The sequence below is a fragment of the Pan troglodytes genome, chromosome 4 (genome assembly GCF_028858775.2).
Source record: "Pan troglodytes isolate AG18354 chromosome 4, NHGRI_mPanTro3-v2.0_pri, whole genome shotgun sequence".
NCBI classification, from domain to species: Eukaryota; Metazoa; Chordata; class Mammalia; order Primates; family Hominidae; genus Pan; species Pan troglodytes.
Genome location: NC_072402.2, coordinates 148,806,899 through 148,818,941, shown reverse-complemented (window position 1 = coordinate 148,818,941; position 12,043 = coordinate 148,806,899). Strand labels below are relative to the sequence as shown.

The window sequence follows — 12,043 nt, the reverse complement described above, 5'->3', positions numbered from 1 at the left end:
CCTGTATTAGTTTCCTTGGAAAGCACAATTTTGCAAAAGGCCTCCCTGAATCCCATTTTTCAAATGCTGATAGAATGACACATACCTCCTCTCCACTTAGTGGCTTAGCTTGCGTTTTAACTTTTCCTTTCACACCCATCATACATACTGTTCTGTGACTCCCCAAAAGAGGGATTCTCTCTACATTCTGAAATTTGTTGTCCCTATCCTGGTATTGAGAAGTCACCTTCCTGATACGAAAAGAAGGAACAAGTTGGGAAACGACAGTAAGTTCCTGGGATCACCTGCATCAGAACCAGCTGTTAAAAGGGCAGATTTGTCTCAAAAAAAAAAAAAAAAAAAAGGCAGCTTCTAGGTCAGTGGTCGCAACTTTGCATCTCAAAATCACCTGGGGGAGCTTTATCAATACCCATGCCCAGGCCACACCCCCGGAGATTCTGGTTTAATTAATCTGGGGTGGGGCCTGGAGGGTCTGCGTGTTTAGAAAGATCCCCAGGTGATTTAAATGTGCAGTCAGGATTGCAGGTGATTTGAATGTGCAGTCAGGATTGAGAACCCCTGGTCAAAGGACACTAAAGTTAACAAACCCATGGTCTATAATATTCTCTATGAAATTATCCTAATGGATGCCCTTTTGTGCACACAGCTGTGCTCAGTGTTATAAATGGGCGAAGAGAATTTACTCCCTTTTACAGATGAGGAAGGTGAGGGATGGCGAGAGGAAGTACTGATGAGGCCATACGGTGAGTCAGTAATAGTGGCTGGCCTGGCACCAAGCAGATGCCTGTGGCCTCAAAGTTTGAGGCCTGTCCATTTACTCACAGTCTGAAAAAGGGTGCTGCCAGCTCTTCAGACAGCTGTTTGCAACCAGGGTTACCCCATGTGCATCAGTAAAATAAGAAGGGATATTTGTGGATTTAACACCTGCCTCTATCACTAACAAGTCAAATCCCCTTTCTCAAGACATATTTCTCACTGTCCCCAGATCTCTTCCTGAAGTGCCAGTTTGATCAGAACATTTTTGGCCACAAAAGTATTTTGTTAATGTTAGTGGAAAGACTCCTATGCCCCCCCCACCCCACATTGCTTATAGAATGGAGGCGACATTCTTTTCTTTTTTCTTTTTTTTTTTTTGAGACGGAGTCTTGCTCTGTCACCCAGTCTGGAGTGCAGTGGCATGATCTTGGCTCACTGCAAACTCCACCTCCCGGGGTCACGCCATTCTCCTGCCTCAGCCTCCCGAGTAGCTGGGACTACAGGTGCCCGCCACCGCACCCGGCTAATTTTTTGTATTTTTTAGTAGAGATGGGGTTTCACCGTGTTAGCCAGGATGGTCTCGATCTCCTGACCTTGTGATCTGCCTGCCTCGGACTCCCAAAGTGCTGGGATTACAGGCATGACTCACTGTGCCCGGCCAGAAGCGACATTCTTTAGCCCAGTGTTCAAGGCTCCCGAGGTCTGTCTGCCCAGTCTCAGCTCTCTTTACATGTGTATCCCCAGTCCTCTACTCTCCCCAACGTCGGGGACATTGTACACATCAGCCCCACTCGATGGGGTTCTAGCATTTCATTCTATGACCCACTTCCTTCTCCTTCTCTTCTTCCCTCCACAAGCATTCATGGATTGCCTGCTGTTTGCTAGGCACTGGTGAAATTGTGACAATCAAAGAAGAAATAGTCCCTGACCACATGGGGCTTATACTCCAGAACGAGTTTTCTCTATGGACATGTTGAGAACACTGTTGATGTGTTGGGTTGGGTCATTTTTTGTTATGGGGATCTGTCCTGTGCATGGTAGGCTGCTTGGCAGCATCCCTGCCTTCTGTCCAATAAATGTCAGTAGTATACTCCCTCCTCAGTTGTGACAATGAAAAATGTCTCCAGATATTGCCAGTTGTCCTGTGGGGGCCAAAATCATCCCTGGCTGAAAACCATTTTTCTCATCAGATGCTAAATTAACTGCACCAATAATCATTTTATTACAACTAGTTGCAGAGAGAGAGAAAGGCAGGGCTTGAAAATGCAGAACAAGGGGCCTGCTGTGGTCTGGAGGGGAGTGCAGGAGTGGGGAAGGTCAGGGAAACTTCCCAGAAGAGGCACACTTAAGTTGAGACAGAGAAAATAAGCAGGCATTGGCCAGGTGAAAGGCACAGTGGAGGGGAGGTGCTGCAGCCAGGGGCCAAGGAACATGCAAGGAAGCCAAAAGAAGCAAAAAGGAAGACCAGGCATGGTGGCTTACGCCTGTAACCCCAGCACTTTGGGAGGTCGAGGCGGGTGGATCACGAGTTCAGGAGTTCAAGACCAGCCCGGCCAACATAGTGAAACCCTGTCTCTACTAAAGATACAAAACATTAGCTGGGAATTGTGGCACGCACCTGTAATCCCAGCTGCTCAGGAGGTTGAGGTAGGAGAATTGCTTGAACCTGGGAGGCGGAGGTTGCAGTAAGCCGAGATTGTACCATTGCACTCCAGCCTGGGCGACAGGGTGAGACTCTGTCTCAAAAAAATAAAAATAAAAAAGAAAAAGAAGCAGAAAGGAGCTGGCACATTTGAGGAATGCTTAGGGGTGGTTAGAGCGGGAAGGGATGGTAAGTAGAGGCTAGATCATGAAGGGCCTTGGAAGAATTTGTCAGCCATTGATAGGCACCCATCCAAAGGAGAAGAAGGCAGATCTGAGCTTTAAATGAGAGCTGACTGACAATGCAATGGGCTACCTGTAAGGTAGTGAGCTCCCCATCATTGAAGTAGGGTGGCAAAACTTGGCTGACCACTTGCCAATGGTTGGGGGAGGATGTGCTGGTTCTGGGTAGGCTATTGAGCCGGTAGACATCTGAAAAACTATGATTCTATGACCTCTTCTAACTGCCTGTCCTCAAAGTTCAGATAAGCAGGTAACTTCATTGGCTTGAGTGGGACTTTGCAAAAATCATAGATTTGATGCTTGGGTGACTCAGAGAAGTAAACGCATCCTCAGTATCTACCAGTGAGTTCCTGACAGTGAGTTCTACCTAGCTGCCTATATGTGAGCAGATAATTCTCACTTTGGATTTGGAAGATCCAGCTGAGAGTTTTGGCTTCTCAAACTCTACGGGGAGTATCGGGGAGTATCAGGGAGTTTAATTAAACTGCTGCCTTTAGGGATCCCCTCGTTAGAGAGTCTGATTTCTTAGCTCTATGATGGGGTCCAGAAATCTGCCAAATCCTGGGCTAGGTCCTAATGGCATGAAGAGTTTCTATTCTTGGGGAACTTTCAACAGAATTGATGAACCAGGAAACTCACAGAGTCAAATTCATTCATTCCCTAAGTAAGTATCAAATAGCTTTTATGAGACTGGCTCAGTCCTGTCCCTACGACACCAGCAGCAAGACCAGAGATGTCAAAATGGGTGAGGTAGGGCTGGATAATTCCGTATCAAAAGAGTGGTCCTGTGACAGTTTCCTTGTGTATACCCAAATTTTGCCCTCTTTTAAGATCCAGTATAGGTCTCATCTCCTCCACATCCTCACGGGAGACATTACTTAGATTTGAACTCTACTTGTGCCATTTATTAGCAGTTGTCTTAACCCACTAGGAGCCTCATTTCTTCTTTTGCAGAATAGTATATCAGTCTTAGACAGTTCTTAAGAGAGATGCGTGAAATAATTCATCTAAGAGCACTGAGTACTGTGCCTGGCATATGATAAGCTTAAATATTAGCTCTTAGTGTTTTTTATTTCCTAACCACCTAATGGCAATCCGCCTTTATTCATCTTGATTTCTCCTTCCTCTGAACTTTTGGACTTCCTTAACATGTCAGAATGGGAGGTCCCTTAGTGGTCATCTAGCCTGATATTTTACATTATAGAAGGAGAAGCTGAAGACCAAAACTTGCCTAGGGCCATACGGCAGAGCCAGGATTCAAAGTCAGCTCTACTGATTCCCAGTCTGAGGGCCTCTTCTTCCTCAGTGTCTATCCCCTGGCCTGAACAGAGAAGGCAGCTTCAGGGAATCCATGCATGGCTGGAAGGGGGAAGAGGTGAGAGAAACTGATTGCTGTCAGCATTTCAGCAGGGAGAGCTCAGAGCCATTCTCTTCATAGGATGTGCCAGCCAGGTATTCTAACTGGAAATCCCAGCTCATGTCGCTCCAGCTCCTTGAACGTCCTTAGCCCTTCAAGGTCCCTTTGCCATCTAAGATTCCATGGGCAGGAACTGGTCTAAGCCAGGCTCTGTGAATTTACAGAGAATATGTAACTATAGTGGACTTTAAAGTGCAAATATTGTATATAGGGGGAAAATGGTAATCCAGGAACATTAGGGCTGAGCTACACATATTTTCACCCCCTGCAGAGAAAAGGGTCTATGTACAGGAGAACATCATCTTTTTGCCCCTGGTCTAGCTCAAGGGTCAGTATCATTCATACAACTGCACTTTCTGTGATGATGGAAATATCTGTGCAGTCTGGCATGGTAGCTGCTTGCCACGTGTGGCAATCGAGCTCTTGAAAAGTGGCAGTGCCACTGAGGGGCTGAGTGTGGTGTGGGAAAGAGCACTGGACTAGGAGTCAGGAAGTCCCTCTATTTACTCATTTGGAAATTTATTTCCCCTGTCTGGCCTCCACTTCCTTGTCTGTAAAGTGAGGCCATTGGGCTAGGAGATTTAGCATCCCCGTGTAATCCTGATCTGAAGGGCACAGATGCAGTTGGATGGGATTCAATGGATCCTTCTCCGCCCCCACCTCTTATTGCTCCTCTCCTCCTGCAGAGGCTGCATGTGGCCCCTTGTGACCTTGACCTGTTTATTTCTCCAGGTCTACCTCTGTCACTTCCCCCAATCTGCCTCAAATCCCTTGGTCTACTCAGACTGAACAGTTCATGGAATATATTCTCTCTTCTCTTTCTGTTCTCAGAATATATTCTCTATTCTCTTTGAATATTCTATTCCCTTTGTGGAGAACACTCTTCCTTATCTTCTTTCTTGGCTACTTTCAGGTCTCAGTTTAGGTGTCACTTCCTCCAGGAAGACTTCCCAGATCCCCATATCCTGACCAGATACTCTTTTGTCCAGGCTCCCAAAGCCCCCTGCATTTCTCCTGCCAAAACACATCTTTCCTGTACTTTATTGTAATCTCCTGCTCATTTACCTGTAGCCCCCAGAGCAGTGCTATCCAACAGAACTTTCTATAATAATGGAAATGTCATATATGCATGTAGTCTAATGTAGTAGGTGCATGTGGCTGTTGAGCACTCGAAATGCAGCTTGTGCTACTGAGGAATTGAACTGTTAATTCTATTTAATTTTAGTTTAATCTACTTAATTTATATTTAAATAGCCCCATATGGCTCCTCAGAGTCTGTGAACTCTGAGAAGGCAGGAAGCGGGTCTGATTAGTCCACTCTTGTACCCTCAGTGGTCCATAAATGTTACCATAAGAATGAGGAAACTCTGGAACCAGGAATGGTGAAGAAAGGCCACACCTCATCCAAACGGCCCTCTTCATCCCCTCCCCAGGCATATTTTCAGGGGATAAGGAACAAAGACTTTATGTTTGTAAAGCAGTCAGTAGTTTACAAAGGATCTCTACAAACTATTATTTTTATTTCTAAATTTATTATTATTTTTGAGACAGGGTCTCACTCTGTTGCCCAGGCTGGAGTGCAGTGGCGCCATAATGGTTCACTGCAGCCTCAACCTCCTGGGCTCGAGCAATTCTCCCACCTCAGCCTCCTGAGTAGCTGGGACTATAGGCAAGTGCCACCACGCCCAGCTAATTTTTGTATTTTTTGTGGAGACAGTGTTTTTACCATGTTGCACAGGCTGGTCTCGAACTCCTAGGCTTAAGCCTGCCTCAGGCCTCACATAGTGCCAAGATTAATAGGCGTGAGCCACGGTGCCAGCCCATCATTTTATTTTAATTACCATTAAATGGCAAGAGTCAGGCAAAGCAGGACTCATTAAGCAGGAGATCACTGGGGCTCAGGATGATGAGGTGACTTGTTCAGGATCTCCAGCTGGTCAGTGCAGAATTCCTTGGGCTGCGGTTTCTAAGGCCTTACTTGACATCAAAATGTGACTCGGCATGCACCAAGGAAGGAGTGGGCCCCTTCTTCACTATGGATGGGGAAGCCTCAGAGAGTCAGTGGCAACAGGTAGGATAGGAACGGGGTGGGAGGATGTGGGCTGGGCATCTGGCAGTTTCCTCAGGGCCCTGAGCACTGGAATCCCCCACCTTAGGTGAAGGAGGAAATGGAGGTCTTCAGGACAATCTAGGGAGGCCAGGCCAGGTTGCCCCAGCCCATTCTCGGGTGCCTTTTCCCAGCCCAGCTGAGGAAGCATCAGGCTTCCAACTCTTCTCCCCAGATCCCCCCCAACCCCAACTCCCTGGAATTCACAGCACGGGACAGCCAGTCTGGGAAGTGACAGGTGGAGGCTGACAAATAAGGGCCCTCTGCTCTGCCAGCGGGCAGGATGGGGCCTCAGCTGGGCCTTGCGGGGCTGCCTGGTGGCGGCTCCTCCATCTCGGGGAATTCCCCTCCTGCCTAATAGTCAGCTCAGCCCAGCCCTCCTTCCTGCAGAAGCACAGTGAGCCGAGGAGCCTTCATAGGGACAGCCGCCCCTGGTGCACACACCCTCGTATTCTCCTGCCCTTCCCCAGGTGAGTGACTAGATGGGGGCCGGTGGGCCAGGACAGGGGAAAGGACCCACCGCACAAGGGTGCTGGGGCAAGCAGACACCCTCAGCTCTGTGCCAAGAGCCACCTGGCCTCCCATGTCCTGCCAGCCAGGGTCTGCTGCTCCCAGCCCAGCTTGCTCTTCCCACCCAGGTCTTGGGCTCCCAGCCCCTGCTCCTCACCCAGCCTCCTTCTCCACTGTCTTCTCTCCCCCATCTCGTTCCTTCTTCCTGCCCCTCTTCTTCTGGCCTTGCCTTCTTGGCCAGTCTTTTTCTCTCTAGTTGTTACTAGCTTTTCCAAAGGGAAAAGCAAAGCCTATTTTTGTCTTATTCCCTCAAGAAAAGGGAGGTATGCAAGTGTGAATATGGATGTGGGTGTTTGTGTGTGTGAGAATGTGTGCCTGTGTTGTGTCAGATCCCTGAAGCGTGTATGTGTCTGTCTGTGTGGGTGTAAGTTGGTGACTGTGTGTATTTGTTTGTGTATCTGTGTGTACAGTGAATTTTTGATGGAGAGGGTACAAGTGTAGACTTTAGAAGTCTACAGCTAGATAGGAAGAGGCCAAGAATTGGCGCTGCCTCCAGGGGAACATAGTGGAGGCTGAGACCCTCCTTAACACTGGAACAAAAGGATCTCTTGCTTCTCTCCTGCCTGCTCTGCTTCTAGGGCCGCTGGACTCTTTTGTGGTGGAACCTGTAACAGAGAGCCCAGGGCACAGGGAGTGGGCCAAGGGCAGGCAGACACAGCTGACGCAGCTTCCTCTTTGATCACTTAGAAAATCTGGGCTAAAATTCTATTTAATTTTAGTTTAATTCTACTTATTTAAATAGCCCCATATGGCTCCTGAGAGTCTGTGAGCTCTGAGAGAGCAGGAAGCGGGTCTGATTGGTCCACTCCTGTATCCTCAGTGGTCCATAAATGTTACCATAAAAATGAGGAAACTCTGGAACCAGGAATGATGAAGAAAGGCCAGTTCATCCAAACGGCCCTCTTCATCCCCTCCCCAGGCATCTTTTCACAGCCCAGGGAAGTCCCTGGCTAGAAGAGGCAAGGAACAGAGGCCAAGTCTGACGGTGGCTTCTAGGCTACAGAGGAATGGAGGGAGAGCGGGGAGGGGCCATAGAAGAAGAGGGTGTGGGAGAGGACAGGGAGGAAGGGGGGTGGGACTGAAAGAGGATTGCTCTCAGGGCCCTGTTAGGGCTTCCCGGGATTAGGAAATGCTCCGGTTTTGTGGGTCTAATTTCCTGAGAGGCTGGGCCGGGCTGGGCCTGGCTGACCTGTTCCCACTTCCAGGAGGATGACAAGGGGCAACCCTGGATGCAAGCCCAGATCCCGCTTGACACCCTGACCTGGAGACGGAGAGGCCAGGGGGAGAGATGCTGGAGTGGGGAGATCCAGGGCTCCTAGGAACTGTGGGAGGGGCCTGGCTAGGCCACGTATGTGACGAGGCTGGGAATTTCCCCCAGTGTCACTTTGCCCTTTCCTCTCCTCCAGTGGTGCCCTAGAAACTGAAGTGTAACAGGCCAGCCCAGGGACACAGGGAAAATAGTTGGGATAGAGAAGGGGGAAAAGGGGAAAGAGCCTGGAGAAAAGTCAGCAGCAATGCCTTCCAGGCCCAGCTCCTCAGAAGACAGTCTGATGTCTAGGGCAAGCTGCTCCCCAGCTCCAGGCCTTGGGGTCCTCCTGGGAAAAGGAGAGAAGCAATCCCTGCTGCCTCATAGGATTGATGATCATAATGATCATCGCTACCTTTCACTGAGGCCAAGCCTTGTGGCATTTGATTGTCACTACCCTCTGAATTGGGCACAGTTATAGCCTTCATGTCATTGATAAAGAAACCAAGGCACAGAGTTGTAAGTGGCAGGGCTGTGATTTAAGCCCAGAGGCCAGAGCCCACACCTTATCCTCTGCATGACGGTCTCTTGGGAAATGGGCAAGTTGTGGGTATGAAATGGTTTCATTCACCTTAAGGTGCTGAATGAATGTGAAAACTTCTGAAGATACAACTACCTCCTCATGCAGGTATTTGGGAGCTGGATAGAGAGAATTAAAAATGTCTTCTTAGGCTGAGGAGAGAAGCTGGGACCATGGACCCTGCTCATTTATTTACTTTTTACCAAAAACTGCCACAATTGCCTAGAACAATTTTAGTCAATATCATGTGCTTGATGTGCATTCTCATTTAACTATCACCAAAATCTCTCTTTAACATACACATACACCCAGCACCAAAAAGTACCTAGAATCCACTGGAGGGTTTTACACTCCTGAGATTGCCTCAGGTTATGGATCTAAGGAAGGGACCCAGGGCTGCTCTTTTCCTAGTTCATTAGCTGCTCCCGAGTTCCATTCTCCCCTAGCCAAGGCCCTGATTCACTCATTCTCCTAATGGAATGAGGCATGTTCTTGTTTGATTTAGATGCTCCATTTCCTATCAGTGGGGTATGTGGAAACAGCACTGTGCTGGGAGAAGGATACTTGGGTTCTGTCCTATGTATGAATCACAAACTCAACGTAAGACCTCCCGCAAGTCCCTGCCGCTCTCTGGCCCTTGGTGTGGCTCCAGCCCTACAATGTAAAGACTGGGTTGATCATTTCTTTCTTTCTTTCTTTTTTTTTTTTTTGAGACAAAGTCTTGCTCTTGTCCCCAGGCTGGAGGGCAATGGCGCGATCTTGGCTCATTGCAACCTCCACCTCCTGGGTTCAAGTGATTCTCCTGCCTCAGCCTCCTGAGTAGCTGGGATTACAGGCGCCCACCACCACACCTGGCTAATATTTGTATTTTTAGTAGAGACGGGGTTTCACCATGTTGGCCAGGCTGGTCTTGAACTCCTGACCTCAGGTGATCCGCCCGCCTCAGCCTCCCAGAGTGTTGGGATTACAGGCGTGAGCCACGGCATGCCCTGCCTGGGTTGATCATTTCTAAAGACCCTTCAAGCCTGGCACTCTGAGTTCTATGTCTTGCTAGCTGGCAAGACTTTGGAGCATGATGCTTAAGAGTGTTAAGCGTTTAAGAGCCTGGATCTTCAAGCTCCGGTTACTTGCTGTGCTGTAAGACCTTGGGCAAGTCATCTAATACCTCAAAGCTTCAGTTTCATCTGTGAAATGTGGATGATAATGGTGCCGACCTCATAAGCTGGTTGGGAGACAAATTATGAATAAAAGCGCAGAGATAGCACACAGCAAATACTCCATACATGTTACCTTTTAATGCTTTTATTATGCAGCCTCCACCCCTCTTCTGGAACTTGGTCTAGAGTTAAGTTGGTTATAGATGGATTTTTCATATGTTTTTTATTACCTTCAAATGTGTATTTGGGTCTGACTCTGTAGCTACCTCAGTAGGGGTGGTGGAGGAGGGAGTAGCAGAAAGGAGATCGAGAAGTTGCGTGCTTTAAAACAAAACCAAATAAAACAAAACAAAACAAAGGCAGTTTGATTCTCCTTCTGGGTGTGGCTTTGTGCGAGTGCTTGTCATTACTCTGGAAGAACAAGAGGTTGCACCTGCCTGAGTCACTCAGCTCCCAGCGTCAGGCCCAGCTTCTTGACTTGGAAATCCCCTTCCAGACCACAGGGTAGCAGACAGTGCCAGGCTAGGGGGCCTGTCTCCCATTCCTGCCATGCTCCTAGAGGCTAGGGTCTCACAGAGGATGTGTATGGTGGGATGGTGCCTGGTGAGGTTGCATTGTTGAGTTTAAGAGCCAAGTTCTACCCAATGCATGCAGCCCACATCTAGACACCGCTATCATTTCTTGAATGCCTACTGTGTGCTGAGCCTTGGGCTTTATTTGCATTGTCCAATTTATCCTCACGATTCACATGAGGAATAGGTATATTATCCCCCATTTTCCAGACAGAAGCCTGAGGCTTAGAAGGGCCACCCAGGTAGTAAGTGGCTGAGCAGGGATTGGAATCCCATTAGCTCAATTCATAGCCTGTGTTTATGACAGTGGTGTTTTCTGCAAGGCAGTGAGAAAAATCATGTCATTGTGAAGACAACTTGGTACAGTGGACCAAGCACACAGGACTGGGAGCCAAGGCCCTGGATTCCAATCCTGGTTGTGTCACTCAATGTGTGTGGCCTAGAGTAAGTCCTTTTCTAGACAGAGGACTCAGTTTACCTATCTGTCAAATAGGGGTTTGTTATCTATGGGCTCCATGGTCTCTAACAGGGTGGAATGTCCTGAAGACAAACCAAGACTTCAAAGAATGGAAGAGGTGGGGGCAGTCACGACTTTATAAATAAATGAGTTTTCTCACAAATTGGAACTGTTAAGAAAAAGGATCCAGAACTAGGAAATCAGACAAAAAGATGACTGAGTGCCATTTTTTATGTCAAGCTTGAGAATTCCCAGCGGACACTTTGAGAAATGAAACTGTCTGCCCGGCTAAGGCCAGACATGCTATAAAAACAGCTGAAATAGTGTGGAAACAAAATGCAAGTAATTAGAGACCAGCCATTTTTAGGTAGATTTTAGTTTTCAGTGGGTAGAGGGTGGGGGTGGAGAAGATGTGGGTTGGGAATAGGAAGAGAGCCCTGCAGGAAGAGAATTGGGAAGTACAGGCACAAAGAGCAGGAAGAAAACTGGCAGGTGCGGACCTGATGGGTGGAGACGATGCCTGGGAGCTGCTATGTAAACCAGGGCCACGATTCCCAATTTCTCTGTAGGATCCCCCAGTGGTGAGACTCAGTAGTGCTTTGGAGTTTGCATCGCTTCCTCCCTCCCTCCCTTCTGAATCAAGGCATAAGTGTAATTCTTTTCATAATTAAACTAGAATGAATATCGTTTTGAAGATCTGATAACACCGTTGAATTAACTGAAGGAAACCTAGGAGGTTACAAAGCCTTATAGGAGAATCCCCAGATTAGGTATATAATTTGGGCAAGTGTCTGTGTGTGTATTATTGCGAAGTCACAGTTGATTGATGGGTCTCTCTTCTGTAAAATGAGGGTGTGTATTAAACAGTTCCCCAAATCCTTTCCCCTAATTCTTTTTGAGGATGAGGGCCTGTCAATGACTAAGTTTTCAACAGTACCAGTGAAATGGGTCTTTTGCAATAGGTTTTTCATAAAGCTATATTTAGTTTAAAGAGCTGTTCTTTATTCCAAGGTTAGACCTTCCACTTTTTGGAATTAAAATTTAGCTTTCTTTCTTTTTAAAAATAAAAGGATAAGCTTTTAAAAAGCTTTCCTACCCTTAAAGCAAGTTTATGTTCCTTACCGGTCTAGGAAATCCCAGTCTGTTGGGATTATCTAGCCCACATATAAGTAGGTAGGGTGGAAGGCGGCCTCTGGATTTGCCCACCCGGGTTTGAATCTTGATTCAGCCCCTTACTGAGGTCATCTAACCTTTTTGTGACTCAAATATTATTTAAGAAAAGGTAGTAAAACCCACC

General features: G+C 47.6%; 1 protein-coding gene across 21 annotated transcripts in view; it reads left to right on the top strand.

The window, feature by feature from the left end:
- The first annotated feature begins 6,172 nt into the window (after positions 1 to 6,172).
- TNIP1 (TNFAIP3 interacting protein 1) overlaps positions 6,173 to 12,043 on the top strand; it is a 57,547-nt gene continuing 51,676 nt past the window's right edge. For 7 of the 21 annotated variants that reach the window (XM_063810832.1, XM_063810829.1, XM_063810817.1 and 4 more), the window contains exon 1: positions 6,177 to 6,634. The gene's annotated coding sequence lies outside the window, so the exon portion shown is untranslated. Of the gene's footprint in view, positions 6,635 to 12,043 lie in introns of all 21 variants that reach the window. The other 14 variants (XM_063810839.1, XM_063810837.1, XM_063810835.1 and 11 more) reach the window with 9 other exon arrangements.